Raw genomic sequence first — 20,272 nt, 5'->3', positions numbered from 1 at the left:
TAGTAAATAATATAAGGTTTGTAGGGTTTTTCCCTTGAATGTGTTGTTCAAGCTGGTGAATTAGTTGTTTGGCTGTTTTATGCTTTTAGTTTTGAATGGTTTTGAAATGATTATGTGGAAAAAATACACGTCTTTGTTGCGGCAAAGGCTAAAATCCTACGACCTCTTTCACTGAATATAGTTTTTGTCTTAACCCATAAAGCCCCAGTGCTACTTTTGTGGCAATTCCTTATATTTAACATAAATTTATCATCATTTGTTGTAATATTATCGTCTGTATTTTGAGTTTTCAAGCAAAAAATCTGGTATTTTTTTCTTTCTTAATTCACATTTCATTGTTTTTTTTTTTACTTAATTGAATATGTTTTTTTGTTTTTTTTTACTTGAAGAGTTTTTAAGTTGAATTCATGATTTTTTGCCAAATTAGATTTTTTGTTGTTGTTGTTGTTGCTTAATTGAAGATTTTTTTTTACTTAATTGAAGACTTTTTTTGGGGCTTAATTCCAGTTTTTTTTTTGTTTTTTTTTTTTATTGAATTTAAGTTTTGGTTGTTTTTTTGGGGTTTTTTTTGGGCTTAATTCAATAATTTTTTTAACTTAATTGAAGATTTTTTGTCTCAATTCAAGATTTTTTTTTTTTTTTTTTTAACTTAATTGAAGGTTTTTTTTTTGTTTAATTCAAGATTTTTTTCTAAATTTGAGATTTTTTTGTGGCTTAATTGAAGATTTTTTTTTTTAAATTAATTGAAGTATGTTTTTGGCTTAATTCAAGATTTCTTTTATTTAATTGAAAAAAAAAAAATTCTTTTGGCTTAATTGAAGATTTTTTTTTTTTTTTTTGATTATTTGAAGATTTTTTTGTCTCAATTCAAGATTTGTATTTTTTTTTCACTTAATTGAAGGTTATTTTTGTTTAATTCAAGATTTTTTGCTAAATTTCAGATTTTGAAGATTTTTATTTTAACTTAACTGCAGTTTCTTTTTGGCTTAATTGAAGATTTTTTTTTTTTTTTATTTAATAGAATTTTTTTTTTTTTTTTGGCTTAATTGAAGATTTTTTTTTTTTTTTTAACTTAATGGAAGATTTTTTTTAGCTTAACTGTAGATTTTTTTTTTTTTAACTTAACTGATTTTTTTTTTTTTTTAATCCATGATTTTGTTTTACTTAATTGAAGATTTTTTAATATAAATAAATAAATACACGTCTTTGTTGTGGTAAAGGCTAAAATCCTACTACCTTTTTCATTGAATATAGTTCTCTTCTTAACCCATAAAGCCCCAGTGCTACTTTTGTGGCAAAATGGAAAATGCTCCTAATTCAGTTGAAAAAACCTAGACAACTTGCAAAAAAAAACAGTGTTATTCAATAGGAACATAATTCGGTGCTAGTTTTGATGAAGTCACCAGATCTAAAGCTAACCGAGCACCAGTGGGAGCTTTTATGTTGACTTGCACACGCCATATGAGCGAACATCTTCGTATGGAAGCGCGGCGTTCGTCTGACAGATTCGGAGAAGCTGCTGATGCAGCTTTGGCAGACACTCGACAGCACGAAATGTTACTTAGACACCCGCTGCTGGGTTTTTCTTTTAATTTGTCACCTGTCTGTATGTTTTACCGACCGAGCCAAACCCAGACTGATGCAGAAGCTTTTGCACTTTGGACAGCGAAGTTTGCTATTTGGACGTCTGCCAACAACAACAAGATATTCGCTTTGAACCGATCGCCGCAGCTTCTGAACCTGAGCTCGACGCTGCAGCCTGCCAACTTCACGCTCACGCTGTTTTGTTGGCCAAAAATCCTGTTTGCATTGTCAAGCAGGTGTCATTGGTTTCACTAGCTAAAGTGATACTACACATAAAACTTTAAACAAACACATAAACAAAACGGATTTAGCTCTGCCTTTGTCGAGAAACCGCCTCATGTATTCTTTATGAACTGAAACCTATCCTCTGGGTAGATTATTCAGTTTAGTAGTAAAATAATACCTATAAATAAGGATTACACTGGGTTATAAAGAAATGTTTTTTGCAAGTTGTCTAGGTTTTTTCAACTGAATTAGGACCATTTTGCAAATCCCAAAATGCCATCTGTTTTTTTCAATCAGGTCAGGTTTTTTTTGGTTAATTTGATTTTGAAAAATTTGATCTTCTCAAAAAATTGATTACATTTTTGTGACTTTATCAGTTGATCTTCACCTTCATACAATCACTTTAATGGCCTGAAAGAGGGAGGCGTGAAGGGGGAAAAAAAAAAACAGAAACATGCATACAGACATACATATACATATGCACACACATACACATATATACACAAAAAAAAGAAAAACAATTTAAAAAAAAAATCAAAAAAATCAAAAAATTAAATCAATAAACCAAACAAAAAAAGTAAATAGAAGTGTTACATGTTGCTTTATACACAAATAAAACATAATGTGGCAGCTTTAAATCTTTGTTAATTCAAACACGTACTTTTTTTTTGGTTTGTTTGTTTTTTAACCCTTTTATGCATGAATTATGAGAACCTTAATCAAGATTTTTTTTTCCTGAGTGTTTTAATTCCTCTTTAGGCATGAAAAAAACAATGCGATTGATTTTTTTTTTTTTTTATGAATCTATTTTTCAGAGTTACAAAAATGTCCACTCAGCTGGACAGCATGCATTTGATTTTTGAAGCAAAGAATCCAAAAATGACATCTGTTTTTTTCAATCAGGTCAGGTTTTTTTTGGCTAATTTGATTTTGAAAAATTTGATCTTCTCAAAAAATTGATTACATTTTTGTGACTTTATCAGTTGATCTTCACCTTCATACAATCACTTTAATGGCCTGAGAGAGGGAGGTGTGAAGGGGAAAAAAAAAAAAACAAAACATGCATAAAGACATACATATACATATGCACACACATACACATATATACACAAAAAAAAGAATTAAAAAAAAAAAAAAAAATCAAAAAAAATCAAAAAATTAAATCAATAAACCAAACAAAAAAAGTAAATAGAAGTGTTACATGTTGCTTTATACACAAATAAAACATAATGTGGCAGCTTTAAATCTTTGTTAATTCAAACACGTACTTTTTTGTTTGTTTGTTTGTTTTTTAACCCTTTTAATGCATGAATTATGAGAACCTTAATCAAGATTTTTTTCCTGAGTGTTTTAATTCCTCTTTAGGCATGAAAAAAACAATGCGATTGATTTTTTTTTTTTTTTTTTATGAATCTATTTTTCAGAGTTACAAAAATGTCCACTCAGCTGGACAGCATGCATTTGATTTTTGAAGCAAAGAATCCCAAAATGCCATCTGTTTTTTTCAATCAAGTCAGGTTTTTTTTGGCTAATTTGATTTTGAAAAATTTGATCTTCTCAAAAAATTGATTACATTTTTGTGACTTTATCAGTTGATCTTCACCTTCATACAATCACTTTAATGGCCTGAGAGAGGGAGGTGTGAAGGGGAAAAAAAAAAAACAAAACATGCATAAAGACATACATATACATATGCACACACATACACATATATACACAAAAAACAGAAAAACAATTTAAAAAAAAATCAAAAAAATCAAAAAATTAAATCAATAAACCAAACAAAAAAAGTAAATAGAAGTGTTACATGTTGCTTTATACACAAATAAAACATAATGTGGCAGCTTTAAATCTTTGTTAATTCAAACACGTACTTTTTTGTTTGTTTGTTTGTTTTTTAACCCTTTTATGCATGAATTATGAGAACCTTAATCAAGATTTTTTTCCTGAGTGTTTTAATTCCTCTTTAGGCATGAAAAAAACAATGCAATTGATTTTTTTTTTTTTTATGAATCTATTTTTCAGAGTTACAAAAATGTCCACTCAGCTGGACAGCATGCATTTGATTTTTGAAGCAAAGAATCCAAAAATGACATCTGTTTTTTTCAATCAGGTCAGGTTTTTTTGGCTAATTTGATTTTGAAAAATTTGATCTTCTCAAAAAATTGATTACATTTTTGTGACTTTATCAGTTGATCTTCACCTTCATACAATCACTTTAATGGCCTGAGAGAGGGAGGTGTGAAGGGGAAAAAAAAAAAACAAAACATGCATAAAGACATACATATACATATGCACACACATACACATATATACACAAAAAAAAGAATTAAAAAAAAAAAAAAAATCAAAAAAATCAAAAAATTAAATCAATAAACCAAACAAAAAAAGTAAATAGAAGTGTTACATGTTGCTTTATACACAAATAAAACATAATGTGGCAGCTTTAAATCTTTGTTAATTCAAACACGTACTTTTTTGTTTGTTTGTTTGTTTTTTAACCCTTTTAATGCATGAATTATGAGAACCTTAATCAAGATTTTTTTCCTGAGTGTTTTAATTCCTCTTTAGGCATGAAAAAAACAATGCGATTGATTTTTTTTTTTTTTTTTATGAATCTATTTTTCAGAGTTACAAAAATGTCCACTCAGCTGGAAAGCATGCATTTGATTTTTGAAGCAAAGAATCCCAAAATGCCAGCTGTTTTTTTCAATCAAGTCAGGTTTTTTTTGGCTAATTTGATTTTGAAAAATTTGATCTTCTCAAAAAATTGATTACATTTTTGTGACTTTATCAGTTGATCTTCACCTTCATACAATCACTTTAATGGCCTGAAAGAGGGAGGTGTGAAGGGGAAAAAAAAAAACAGAAACATGCATACAGACATACATATACATATGCACACACATACACATATATACACAAAAAAAAGAAAAACAATTTTAAAAAAAATCAAAAAAATCAAAAAATTAAATCAATAAACCAAACAAAAAAAGTAAATAGAAGTGTTACATGTTGCTTTATACACAAATAAAACATAATGTGGCAGCTTTAAATCTTTGTTAATTCAAACACGTACTTTTTTGTTTGTTTGTTTGTTTTTTAACCCTTTTATGCATGAATTATGAGAACCTTAATCAAGATTTTTTTCCTGAGTGTTTTAATTCCTCTTTAGGCATGAAAAAAACAATGCGATTGATTTTTTTTTTTTTTTTATGAATCTATTTTTCAGAGTTACAAAAATGTCCACTCAGCTGGAAAGCATGCATTTGATTTTTGAAGCAAAGAATCCCAAAATGACATCTGTTTTTTTCAATCAGGTCAGGTTTTTTTTGGCTAATTTGATTTTGAAAAATTTCATCTTCTCAAAAAATTGATTACATTTTTGTGACTTTATCAGTTGATCTTCACCTTCATACAATCACTTTAATGGCCTGAAAGAGGGAGGTGTGAAGGGGAAAAAAAAAAACAAAAAACATGCATAAAGACATACATATACATATGCACACACATACACATATATACACAAAAAAAAATAAATTAAAAAAAAAAAAAAAATCAAAAAAATCAAAAAATTAAATCAATAAACCAAACAAAAAAAGTAAATAGAAGTGTTACATGTTGCTTTATACACAAATAAAACATAATGTGGCAGCTTTAAATCTTTGTTAATTCAAACACGTACTTTTTTTTTTGTTTGTTTGTTTGTTTTTTAACCCTTTTATGCATGAATTATGAGAACCTTAATCAAGATTTTTTTCCTGAGTGTTTTAATTCCTCTTTAGGCATGAAAAAAACAATGCGATTGATTTTTTTTTTTTTTTTATGAATCTATTTTTCAGAGTTACAAAAATGTCCACTCAGCTGGACAGCATGCATTTGATTTTTGAAGCAAAGAATCCAAAAATGACATCTGTTTTTTTCAATCAGGTCAGGTTTTTTTTTGGCTAATTTGATTTTGAAAAATTTGATCTTCTCAAAAAAATTGATTACATTTTTGTGACTTTATCAGTTGATCTTCACCTTCATACAATCACTTTAATGGCCTGAAAGAGGGAGGTGTGAAGGGGAAAAAAAAAAAACAAAAAAAAAACAAAAACATGCATAAAGACATACACATACATATGCACACACATACACACATATACACACACAAAAAAAGAAAAAAAAAGAAAAAAAAAAAGAGAAAAAAATCAAAAAAATTAGTCAATAAACCAAACAAAAAAAGTATATATATATATATATATATATATATATATATATATATATATATATATATATATATATATATATATATATATAAAGAACAGAGACAGTAAATAGAAGTGTTACATGTTGCTTTATACATAAATAAAACATAATGTGGCAGCTCTAAGTCTTTGTTAATTCAAACACATCCTTTTTTTTTTTTTTTTTTAACCCTTTCATGCATGAATTATGATTATAATCAAGATTTTTTTTTCCTGAGTGTTTTAATTCCTCTTTAGGCATGAAAAAAACAATGCGATTGATTTTTTTTTTTTTTTTATGAATCTATTTTTCAGAGTTACAAAAATGTCCACTCAGCTGGACAGCATGCATTTGATTTTTGAAGCAAAGAATCCAAAAATGACATCTGTTTTTTTCAATCAGGTCAGGTTTTTTTTGGCTAATTTGATTTTGAAAAATTTGATCTTCTCAAAAAATTGATTACATTTTTGTGACTTTATCAGTTGATCTTCACCTTCATACAATCACTTTAATGGCCTGAAAGAGGGAGGTGTGAAGGGGAAAAAAAATACAAAAAACATGCATAAAGACATACATATACATATGCAAACACATACACATATATACACAAAAAAAAAGAATTTTTTTTTTAAAAAAATCAAAAAAATCAAAAAATTAAATCAATAAACCAAACAAAAAAAGTAAATAGAAGTGTTACATGTTGCTTTATACACAAATAAAACATAATGTGGCAGCTTTAAATCTTTGTTAATTCAAACACGTACTTTTTTTTTTGTTTGTTTGTTTGTTTTTTAACCCTTTTATGCATGAATTATGAGAACCTTAATCAAGATTTTTTTCCTGAGTGTTTTAATTCCTCTTTAGGCATGAAAAAAACAATGCGATTGATTTTTTTTTTTTTTTTTATGAATCTATTTTTCAGAGTTACAAAAATGTCCACTCAGCTGGACAGCATGCATTTGATTTTTGAAGCAAAGAATCCAAAAATGACATCTGTTTTTTTCAATCAGGTCAGGTTTTTTTTTGGCTAATTTGATTTTGAAAAATTTGATCTTCTCAAAAAAATTGATTACATTTTTGTGACTTTATCAGTTGATCTTCACCTTCATACAATCACTTTAATGGCCTGAGAGAGGGAGGTGTGAAGGGGAAAAAAAAAAACAAAAAAAAAACAAAAACATGCATAAAGACATACACATACATATGCACACACATACACACATATACACACACAAAAAAAAAAAAAAAAAAAAAAAAAAAAAAGAGAAAAAAATCAAAAAAATTAGTCAATAAACCAAACAAAAAAAGTATATATATATATATATATATATATATATATATAAAGAACAGAGACAGTAAATAGAAGTGTTACATGTTGCTTTATACATAAATAAACATAATGTGGCAGCTCTAAGTCTTTGTTAATTCAAACACATCCTTTTTTTTTTTTTTTTTTAACCCTTTCATGCATGAATTATGATTATAATCAAGATTTTTTTTTCCTGAGTGTTTTAATTCCTCTTTAGGCATGAAAAAAACAATGCGATTGATTTTTTTTTTTTTTTTATGAATCTATTTTTCAGAGTTACAAAAATGTCCACTCAGCTGGACAGCATGCATTTGATTTTTGAAGCAAAGAATCCAAAAATGACATCTGTTTTTTTCAATCAGGTCAGGTTTTTTTTGGCTAATTTGATTTTGAAAAATTTGATCTTCTCAAAAAATTGATTACATTTTTGTGACTTTATCAGTTGATCTTCACCTTCATACAATCACTTTAATGGCCTGAGAGAGGGAGGTGTGAAGGGGAAAAAAAATACAAAAAACATGCATAAAGACATACATATACATATGCAAACACATACACATATATACACAAAAAAAAAAGAATTTTTTTTTAAAAAAAATCAAAAAAATCAAAAAATTAAATCAATAAACCAAACAAAAAAAGTAAATAGAAGTGTTACATGTTGCTTTATACACAAATAAAACATAATGTGGCAGCTTTAAATCTTTGTTAATTCAAACACGTACTTTTTTTTTTGTTTGTTTGTTTGTTTTTTAACCCTTTTATGCATGAATTATGAGAACCTTAATCAAGATTTTTTTCCTGAGTGTTTTAATTCCTCTTTAGGCATGAAAAAAACAATGCGATTGATTTTTTTTTTTTTTTTATGAATCTATTTTTCAGAGTTACAAAAATGTCCACTCAGCTGGACAGCATGCATTTGATTTTTGAAGCAAAGAATCCAAAAATGACATCTGTTTTTTTCAATCAGGTCAGCTTTTTTTGGCTAATTTGATTTTGAAAAATTTGATCTTCTCAAAAAATTGATTACATTTTTGTGACTTTATCAGTTGATCTTCACCTTCATACAATCACTTTAATGGCCTGAAAGAGGGAGGTGTGAAGGGGAAAAAAAAAACAAAAAACATGCATACAGACATACACATACATATGCACACACATACACATATATACACACACAAAAAAAGAAAAAAAAAGAAGAAAAAAAAGAGAAAAAAATCAAAAAAATTAGTCAATAAACCAAACAAAAAAAGTATATATATATATATATATATATATATATATATATATATATATATATATATATATATATATATATAAAGAACAGAGACAGTAAATAGAAGTGTTACATGTTGCTTTATACACAAATAAAACATAATGTGGCAGCTCTAAGTCTTTGTTAATTCAAACACATCCTTTTTTTTTTTTTTTTTTAACCCTTTCATGCATGAATTATGATTATAATCAAGATTTTTTTTCCTGAGTGTTTTAATTCCTATTTAGGCATGAAAAAAACAATGCGATTGAATTTTTTTTTTTTTTTTATGAATCTATTTTTCAGAGTTACAAAAATGTCCACTCAGCTGGACAGCATGCATTTGATTTTTGAAGCAAAGAATCATGTATTTAAAACACATGATCATAAAGTGATATACTGTGTGAAAACTATGAAATATTTATCTATATTTTTACTGCAGCTAATCTCATGTTTTCACACATTTTGTCATATTCTAATACTAGTTATGGAGATAATACACACAAAAAAAAAAGAAAAAAAAAAAAAAAAAAAAAGTTTGAGACAAATAGCAGTTGATTTACACTCAAACATCTCGGTCCAGGTTTTTCAACTGAATTCGGACCATTTTGCACCGCTAAATCCAAAAATGACATATGTTTTTCTCAATCAGGTCAGGTATTTTTTTGCTAATTTGATTTTGAAAAATTTGATCTTCTCATAAAATTGATTCCATTTTTGTGACTTTATCAGTTGATTTTTTATATAGTTCTCACCCAAAATAGGTTTTAAGAGAAAAAAAAAAACATCATTTTCTAACAGGATGTATTTATTACTCATTATGTATTCACCGCAGATGTAGCAGAATATATCAGGCTTATTTTTGCAAGATCTTCTAGTTGAAGCCATTTCATTCACCTGTAATATAAAAATAAAAAAAAAAAAAAAAAAAAAAAAAAAAAAATCATAAATTGTCAAAAATAAAATCCTCAGAACTTGTTTATTGCAAGAAATATGAAAGAATTTTGTATCATATGATGTGAAAATGCCCATAAATGTAAGCAAAAATGTTAAAAAGCCAATATGTAGCATGGTTCAGAGCAAAATTAATGTGATTTTTGGATTCAGCACACCAAAATTATCCTAAATCAGCTCAAAAAACTTAATAAATTTGTTGTTGACAAGTGTTATTACAACTTTTCTCTCTGTTTTTCAGTGAAAAACGTATTATTAAGTTGTAAAAATGTCTACATCTACAACTATCTTTAAAAAACAAACAAACATGTGACTAAAATAGGGATATCCGACAATATTGGCCCACTGATATTACACTGGGGAACAATTTGAAAAAAAAAAAAAAAAAAAAAAAATTCTTTTGAGTTAGATTTTTATGCTGATTTAAAGTAAAATTGGCATGCTGATTCCAAAATTGCAGTCAGTTTTTTTACTAGCACGTCAAGTTTTTCCTCCACAGCTTAGCAAAATTCTACTGATTACATTGGTCAACAACAAATTTATTGTATATTATTATTATTATTATTATTATTATTTTTATTTTTTTATTTTTATTTTTTTTTCAAATTACAATCATCATCATTATTATTATTATTATTATTATTATTATTATTATTATTATTATTATTATTATTATGCTAGTTTTTACTCATTTCATGGAGATAAAAATAAAAAAAATAAAATTAAAAAAAAAAATGTTTGAGAAAATTAGCTGTTAAAGTACAGGTCTGAAAGTCAGTGTAGATGATGCATGAACGTCCACTGTGTTGGTTGATATCCTCTTGAGATCCAGTAAAGGGAAAATTTTTAGCTTTTTTTACATTAAACAGTCATCTTGAGTGGAAACTGCAAAATGCAAGTTTTTTTCAGATACATTTTTAAAATTATTTTCATTTATTTTTATTTTTTTTAACTCTCCGGTATCCGGGTGCACCTTTTAAGCACACTTTGCACTTCGTTTTAAAAAACTTCATATCACTTTTCCCAGTTTAAATAAGGTTAGAATTCAATAGTTGTTCATTTTTGCATGATCTTTAAAATTCTGGCCACCAATTAAAATTTACACAAAAACAAAAGAAAATTACAAAAGTAGCATCTGTCTCCCAAGTGTGCCTAAAACGCACTATTTCTTCCATTTGATCTGTATGATTAGGACTGACCTGGATTTACAAAAATAAAATAAAATTACAGCAGAAAAATAAATCAATATATAGTATTTAATAGTTTGGTTTATCGGTGTGCATTTTACACACACTTGGTGACAGATGCTAGTATTTTTGAACATTTGACCTAGCGCCAAAAATAATAATGCAAATTAACCAGGGTTGGAGTTAATCACTGACATATGCCAGGATGAAAAAATCAAATAATATGTGATCCACTTTTTATGTAGTATATTGAAAAAAAATAATTTTCTGTGTTTTTTTGCATCCAAAAAAATGGTTTGTTTACGTTACAAACACAGCATTTAAAGGGTTAAAAAATGTGACAATTATTGAGTATTTGGTATTTTTATTTATGGCTCAAGTTGATGAAATAGAAAAAAAGTGTAAAAGGATTAAAAACAAACTGTATGAAAAATTTTTTGATATCATTCCACCAGTGTGCAAAAAAGGCACACTTGGTGCTTAGTAAGGGCCTTGGTGGATGCGATACAGTATTCGGGTGCATTTTTTAGACACACTTTGCACTTTGTTTTAAAAAACTTCATATTATTTTTTTACAATTTAAATAAGGTTAGAATTCAAAAGTTGTTCATTTTTGCACGATCTTTAAAATTCTGGCCACCAATTAAAATGTGCACATTGTAAACAAAAGAAAATTACCAGACTAGCATCTGTCTCCCAAGTGTGCCTAAAACGCACTATTTCTTCCATTTGATCTGTATGATTAGGGCTGACCTTAATTTACAAAAATAAAATAAAATCAGAGCAGAAAAAAAAAATCATGATTTATAGGTGTGCATTTTACAGATGCTAGTATTTTTGAACATTTGACCTAGCGCCAAAAATAATAATGCAAATTAACCAATGTTGGAGGTAATCATTGGCATATGCCAGGATGTAAAAATCAAATAATATGTGATCCACTTTTTATGTAGTATATTGAAAAAAAATAATTTTCTGTGTTTTTTTGCATCCAAAAAAATGGTTTGTTTACGTTACAAACACGGCATTTAAAGGGTTAAAAAATGTGACAATTATTGAGTATTTGGTATTTTTATTAATGGCTCAAGTTGATGAAATAGAAAAAAGTGTAAAAGGATTAAAAACAAACTGTATGAAAAATTTTTTGATATCATTCCACCAGTGTGCAAAAAAGGCACACTTGGTGCTTAGTAAGGGCCTTGGTGGATGGGATACAGTATCCGGGTGCACTTTTTAGACACACTTTGCACTTTGTTTTAAAAAACTTCATATTATTTTTTTACAATTTAAATAAGGTTAGAATTCAAAAGTTGTTCATTTTTGCACGATCTTTAAAATTCTGGCCACCAATTAAAATGTGGACATTGTAAACAAAAGAAAATTACCAGACTAGCATCTGTCTCCCAAGTGTGCCTAAAACGCACTATTTCTTCCATTTGATCTGTATGATTAGGACTGACCTTAATTTACAAAAATAAAATAAAATCAGAGCAGAAAAAAAAAATCATGATTTATAGGTGTGCATTTTACAGATGCTAGTATTTTTGAACATTTGACCTAGCGCCAAAAATAATAATGCAAATTAACCAGGGTTGGAGTTTATCACTGACATATGCCAGGATGAAAAAATCAAATAATATGTGATCCACTTTTTATGTAGTATATTGAAAAAAAATAATTTTCTGTGTTTTTTTGCATCCAAAAAAATGGTTTGTTTACGTTACAAACACAGCATTTAAAGGGTTAAAAAATGTGACAATTATTGAGTATTTGGTATTTTTATTTATGGCTCAAGTTGATGAAATAGAAAAAAAGTGTAAGAGAATAAAAAACTGCATGAAAAATTTTTTGATATTATTCCACAAGTGTGCGAAAAAGGCACACTTGGTGCTTAGTAAGGGCCTTGCTGGATGGGATACAGTATCCGGGTGCACTTTTTAGACACACTTTGCACTTTGTTTTAAAAAACTTCACATTATTTTTTTACAATTTAAATAAGGTTAGAATTCAAAAGTTGTTCATTTTTGCACGATCTTTAAAATTCTGGCCACCAATTAAAATGTGCACATTGTAAACAAAAGAAAATTACCAGACTAGCATCTGTCTCCCAAGTGTGCCTAAAACGCACTATTTCTTCCATTTGATCTGTATGATTAGGACTGACCTTAATTTACAAAAATAAAATAAAATCAGAGCAGAAAAAAGTCATGATTTATAGGTGTGCATTTTACAGATGCTAGTATTTTTGAACATTTGACCTAGCGCCAAAAATAATCATGCAAATTAACCAGTGTTGGAGTTAATCACTGACATATGCCAGGATGAAAAAATCAAATAATATGTGATCCATTTTTTATGTAGTATATTGGAAAATAAATATTTTTTTGTGTTTTTTGCATCCAAAAAAATGGTTTGTTTACGTTACAAACACGGCATTTAAAGGGTTAAAAAATGTGACAATTATTGCGTATTTGGTATTTTTATTTACGGCTCAAGTTGATGAAATATAAAAAAGTGTAAAAGGATTAAAAACAAAGTGTAATTAATTTATTTTTGATCATGTTATAGTTCGCTATACTATGTTGTATATCTTTTTTTTTTTTTTTTTTCATCAATTACTACAAATTTCAGGCGACCCCATGGTTGAAAAACACTGGGTTAGAGCTTGTGTCGGACATTGAAAGTATGTTAAGTTTCAGTTTCGTTTCATATGCTGCGGACCGTACCCCCTACCCCTGTCCGACAAATCGCCAACATACTAAATTTTACGACATTTAACTTGCACGGAGCCCACAATAGCGATAGCGGCGCCCCTGCTATGAAATCTCCTCTTGTGATCATATTTATTTCATTTCAACCTCTGTGATTTTGGTTGCGATGCTCGCTCCTCATTAGCAGAAACAACATAACCCGCTGCAGGCGATAAACCATGAAGTTTTTAACCTTAGAATAATAAATGAAGACAGAAAATAGAACAGCTTTTATGGAAAAACACACTAGATTTGTCGGATGGTTTTGAGCTTTCTGTGTGGTTAAAAAAAAAAAAAAATCAATAAAGCTGGTTTCCTCCAATATATAGGCCATTTTATAGCAATTTATAGCAATTTATCAACCGAGTGGAACCGGACGATCTTTATTTCAATCCCGACTTGGTGATCGGGGCTGATGAGACGTTGTACTTTGACAGAAACACTCCGCCTCGCCTCGCTTTAACTGGACCAGCTGAGAAAATTTGTATGGATTTGCTGCCATGTCGTTTCTTTTTGTTCCAATTATAACAGTGTCAGCTCATCGGAAAGGCGAGGATTTTATTCAAACCATTAGGCCAATGTCGTACTGACAAGAGACGCTCACACATCACCCCTGTAAAAAAAAAAAAAAAAAAAAGAAAAAAAAATCAACTTTTTTTTACTTCAACAGTCAAACTACAGACAGAAAAAAGAAAAGCACTCGGAGAGCGCAGACCTCCGCCAAGAGAGATCTGCCCCCCCCCCCCCCCCCCCCTTCATTTTGTTCATTATTTTCTTCATTTTGTTTTTATATTTTCTACATTTTTCTTCATTTTCTTCTTATTTTCTCCATTTATCTTCATTTTGTTTGTTATTTTCTACATTTTTCTTCATTTTCTTCTTATTTTCTCCATTTATCTTCATTTTGTTTGTTATTTTCTACATTTTTCTTCATTTTCTTCTTATTTTCTCCATTTATCTTCATTTTGTTTGTTATTTTCTACATTTTTCTTCATTTTCTTCTTATTTTCTCCATTTATCTTCATTTTGTTTGTTATTTTCTTCATTTTTCTTCATTTTCTTCTTATTTTCTCCATTTATCTTCATTTTGTTTGTTATTTTCTACATTTTTCTTCATTTTCTTCTTATTTTCTCCATTTATCTTCATTTTGTTTGTTATTTTCTTCATTTTTCTTCATTTTCTTCTTATTTTCTCCATTTATCTTCATTTTGTTTGTTATTTTCTACATTTTTCTTCATTTTCTTCTTATTTTCTTCATTTATCTTCATTTTGTTTGTTATTTTCTACATTTTTCTTCATTTTCTTCTTATTTTCTCCATTTATCTTCATTTTGTTTGTTATTTTCTACATTTTTCTTCATTTTCTTCTTATTTTCTCCATTATCTTCATTTTGTTTGTTATTTCTACATTTTTCTTCATTTTCTTCTTATTTTCTCCATTTATCTTCATTTTGTTTGTTATTTTCTACATTTTTCTTCATTTTCTTCTTATTTTCTTCATTTATCTTCATTTTGTTTGTTATTTTCTACATTTTTCTTCATTTTCTTCTTATTTTCTCCATTTATCTTCATTTGTTTGTTATTTTCTACATTTTTCTTCATTTTCTTCTTATTTTCTTCATTTATCTTCATTTTGTTTGTTATTTTCTACATTTTTCTTCATTTTCTTCTTATTTTCTCCATTTATCTTCATTTTGTTTGTTATTTTCTACATTTTTCTTCATTTTCTTCTTATTTTCTTCATTTATCTTCATTTTGTTTGTTATTTTCTTTATTTTTCTTCATTTTCTTCTTATTTTCTCCATTTATCTTCATTTTGTTTGTTATTTTCTACATTTTTCTTCATTTTCTTCTTATTTTCTCCATTTATCTTCATTTTGTTTGTTATTTTCTACATTTTTCTTCATTTTCTTCTTATTTTCTCCATTTATCTTCATTTTGTTTGTTATTTTCTACATTTTTCTTCATTTTCTTCTTATTTTCTTCATTTATCTTCATTTTTTTTTTTTTATTTTCTGCATTTTTCTTAATTTTGTTTTGAAATTTTCTTTGTTTTTCTTCATTTCGTTCATTTTTTTTCTTCATTTAACTTCATTTTGTTTTATATTCATTTTTGTTCATTTTGTTTTTATATTTTCTTCATTTTTCTTCATTTTCTTCATTATTTTCTTCATTTTTCTTCATTTTGTTCTTTTTTTTCTTCATTTAACTTCATTTTGTTTTATATTCATTTTTGTTCATTTTGTTTAACATTTTCTTCATTTTTGGTCATTTTGTTTTCATATTTTCTTCATTTTTCTTCATTTTGTTCATTATTTTCTTCATTTTTCTTCATTTTGTTTTTATGTTTTCTTCATTTTTCTTCATATCTTCTTCATTTAACTTCCTTTTTATTTTATATTCATTTTTGTTCATTTTGTTTTTATACTTTCTTCATTTTTTGCTCATTTAGTTTTTATATTTTCTTCATTTTTCTCCATTTTGTTCATTATTTTCTTCATTTTGTTTTTATATTTTCTTCATTTATCTTCATTTTCTTCATTATTTTCTTCATTTTTCTTCATTTTGTTTTTATATTCATTTTTCTTCATTTTGTTCAATATTTTCTTCATTTTTGGTCATTTGGTTTTTATATTTTCTTCATTTTTCTTCATTTTCTTCATTATTTTCTTTTTTTTTTTTCCATTGGGTTTTTATATTATTTTTTTCTTAATTTTGTTCTATATTTATGTTTTCTTCATTTTTGTGCAATTTGATCATCTTTTCCTTCATTTGTGTTCATTTAATTTTGGTATTTTCATCATTTTTGTGCATTTTGTTCATTTTTTCCCCCCTCATTTGTGTTTATTTTATTTTTGTATTTTCTTCATTTTTGTGCATTTTGGTCATTTTTTCCTTCATTTGTGTTCATTCTGATGATGTGAGTCCACTCTTCCATCTGATTGGACCAACCCCCCCCCCCCCCCCCCCCCCCCCCCAATCACCACCAAAATGTAATCATTTCTTCCTTGTGCCAGTATCAACATTTCCTTAAAATTTAATGAAAATCCATCCATAACTTTATGAGTTATATTGCTAACAAACAAACAAACAAACACATACTGGAGGTAAAAATGGATCCCGACCAGTCTCAACATTTTTTCTCGGGAGAGCACTGTAGTAAAAACAATTGTATTTTCAACTCTCGTCATTATCTGAGAGCGCCCTCACAGTAGTTGAAGTTTTATCTGATTTGGGTTGATAAAAAAACAAAAAACAAAACAAAGACTGTATGAAACTGACAGTGCCTTTGTACTTCATTTGTATGTGCGAGTGTCTTTGAGCTCAAACTGTGGTTGTTGTAATTACAAGATAAAGTGCGTTACTATTGTGTCAATCCATTTTTGATAAATGACACGTACTTGACTGAATGAATGAGCTCCAGCTAGGCTAAACACAATCCACACCCGCCGAGTCTGCTACAGCTGACATATTTAACCCTCCGGTATCCGGGTGCGCTTTTTAGGCACACTTTGCACTTCGTTTTAAAAAAACTTCATATGATTTTTCACAATTTAAATAAGGTTAGAATTCAAAAGTTGTTCATTTTTGCATGATCTTTAAAATTCTGGCCACCAACTGAAATGTGCACATTGTAAACAAAACAAAATTATAATTTTTGACATTATTCCAGGCACACTTGGTGCTTAGTATTGGAAAAAAAAAACATATTTTTTTTTATATTTTTTGCATCTAAAACAATGGTTTGTTTACATTACAAACATTTAAAGGGTTAAAAAATGTGACAATTATTGAGTATTTGGTATTTTTATTTACGGCTCAAGTTGATAAGATAGAAAAAAGTGTAAAAGAATTAAAAACAAACTATGAAATTTTTTTTTGACATTATTCCCTAAGTGTGCCAAAAAGGCACACTTGGTGCTTAGTAAGGGCCTTGGTGGACGTGGATATGGTATCCAGGTGCGCCTTTTAGGCACACTTAGCACTTCGTTTTAAAAAACTTTATGTTATTTTTGACAATTTAAATAAGGTTAGAATTCAAAAGTTGTTCATTTTTGCATGATCTTTAAAATTCTGGCCACCAACTAAAATGTGCACATTGTAAACAAAAGAAAATTAAAAGACTAGCATCTGTCTCCTAGTGTGCATAAAACGCACTATTTCTTCCATTTGATCTGTATGATTAGGACTGACCTTAATTTACAAAAATAAAATCAAATTCGAGCAGAAAAATAAATCATAAATCCTGATTTATAGGTGTGCATTTTACGCACACTTGGTGACAGATGCCAGTATTTTTGAAAATTTGACCTAGCGCCAAAAATAATAATGCAAATTAACCAGTGTTGGAGGTAATCACTGACATATGCCAGGATGAAAAACATCAAATAATATGTGATCCACTTTTTATGAAGTATATTGGAAAAAAAAAAAAAATGTGTTTTTTGCATCCAAAAAAATGGTTTGTTTACATTACAAACATTTAAAGGGTTAAAAAATGTGACAATTATTGAGTATTTGGTATTTTTATTTACAGCTCAAGTTGATGAAATAGAAAAAAAGTGTAAAAGAATTAAAAACAAACTGTATGAGTTTTTTTTTTTTTTGTTTGTTTGTTTGTTTGTTTGTTTGTTTTTTTACATTATTCCCTAAGTGTGCCAAAAAGGCACACTTGGTGCTTAGTAAGGGCCTTGGTGGACGGGATATGGTATCTGGGTGTGCCTTTTAGTCACACTTAGCACTTTGTTTTAAAAAACTTCATGTTATTTTCCACAATTTAAATAAGGTAAGAATTCAAAAGTTGTTCATTTTTGCGTGATCTTTAAAATTCTGGCCACCAACTAAAATTTGCAGATTGTAAATAAAAAGAAAATTACAAGACTCCCATGTCTGCCTAAAACACACCATTTCTTTTACTTGATCTGTATGATTAGGGCCGACCTTTACAAAAATAAAATCAAATTAGAGCAGAAAATGAATCATAAATCATGATTTATAAGCGTGCATTTTATGCACAATTGGTGACAGATGCTAGTATTTTTGAACATTTGACCCAGCGCCAAAAATAATAATGCAAATTAACCAGTGTTGGAGTTAATCATTGACATATGCCAGGATGAAAAAATCAAATAATATGTGATCCACTTTTTATGTAGTATATTGGAAAATAAATATTTTTTTGTGTTTTTTGCATCCAAAAAAATGGTTTGTTTACATTACAAACATTTAAAGGGTTAAAAAATGTGACAATTATTGAATATTTGGTATTTTTATTTACGGCTCAAGTTGATGAAATAGAAAAAAAGTGTAAAAGAATTAAAAACAAACTGTATGAAATTTTTTTTTGACATTATTCCAGGCACACTTGGTGCTTAGTAAGGGCCTTGGTGGACGGGATGCCAGATGGTTAATTTTCATTTTTTTCTTTTTTTAAATAAACCCCAAAAAAAAAAAAAAAAAAAAAAAAGTTTGTCATTAATTACAGCAACTTTAGAAATCCACTATTGGAGTGATTACTGCGTCAATTTATGCGTCCCCACTGGTGTCGGTGACAAGAAATATATGACTGTGTGTGTTACAGACTGAACTCGCTGCCATTTGTGTTGTTGATGGATGTTCAAAAGATCAGCAGCTGCCTGCAAATCATGACGTGACAAGCCTAAAGAAGAAGCATTTGGTTCAAAAATGCGATTAGTTTAATTCTGCGTGACCTTTGGAAGTCAAAGAAAAGTGTCACTGGCTCCGACTCTACATGCATTAGTCTTTTACTAAATGATAAATCACAGGGAAAAGCTGGGGTGTGTTATATAGGACAGTGGTTCTAAACTGGTCTGGGTTTTGGACCTGCTATCACCCCTCATGGTTACCAGTTAATCATATATTTTTGCTGAAAATGTGTCTTTGCCTCAGTTTTCTCTGTTTTCATAAGGGCCATTCCACCAAAAGGGTGCCATTTGCTTGTTATAACTCTTCCAAATTAAACTGAATCTAATAACACACATATTTAACTATTCAAAATGTCTATTGGTCCATCTCAGGCAACTTTATTTCATTTTTTACAAGGTTTTTAAGCGGAACATGATTGCATTTTTCTCAGTCCTGCTACCAAAAGTCATGTGACATTTAAAAAACACACTTAAAAGCTTGTCAACTAACTCCTTTGTTTTCCTCTCAACAAAATGTTTATTTTAAAGAAACGGTTGGTTACATGTTAAAATATTTAATATTTGTGACTAAAAAATCACTATATATGCACGCAAGTTGTCATTTTCTTAAAACTGCAAAGTCATTTTTTCATTTTAAAGGAGACCCAAACCTCAAATTTTATCCAAATTTTTATGATGCAGTTCAGTAAATACTTGGACAAAGATTGGACCAGTCATAATTGAAAAAATCTGGTGGTTTATCTTTATTTTTTAGAAAAAGTTATTTAGTAATAGGAATGAACATTGGGTAACAGGAATGAGTGTATGTGTGTGTTAGGGTGGTCCAAAAATATTTTTTTTTCAGATTCTCTGGATTAGAACCCTGCATTTGGTTCCATATCTGGCCAAATTTTATGCAAATTAATTAATATTTAGAGGTTGCACAGACACGTGCAGATTGCTCTGTATACCATAACAGAACTAGCCAAATGAATAGAATAATTTCAACTGTAAAACTTTAAAATCAAGTGAATATTGAGTAAAATTCACTAATAAATCAATAAACCAGAGGACGCTACTCACTCCTGTTACTGTTACTCAAATAAAGAGTAACAGGACTGAAAGTAACAGGA

Source organism: Sphaeramia orbicularis, chromosome 2 (assembly GCF_902148855.1).
Source record: "Sphaeramia orbicularis chromosome 2, fSphaOr1.1, whole genome shotgun sequence".
Lineage (NCBI taxonomy): Eukaryota > Metazoa > Chordata > Actinopteri > Kurtiformes > Apogonidae > Sphaeramia > Sphaeramia orbicularis.
The sequence above is the reverse complement of the archived record's forward strand: the minus strand, read 5'-3'. Positions refer to the sequence as shown.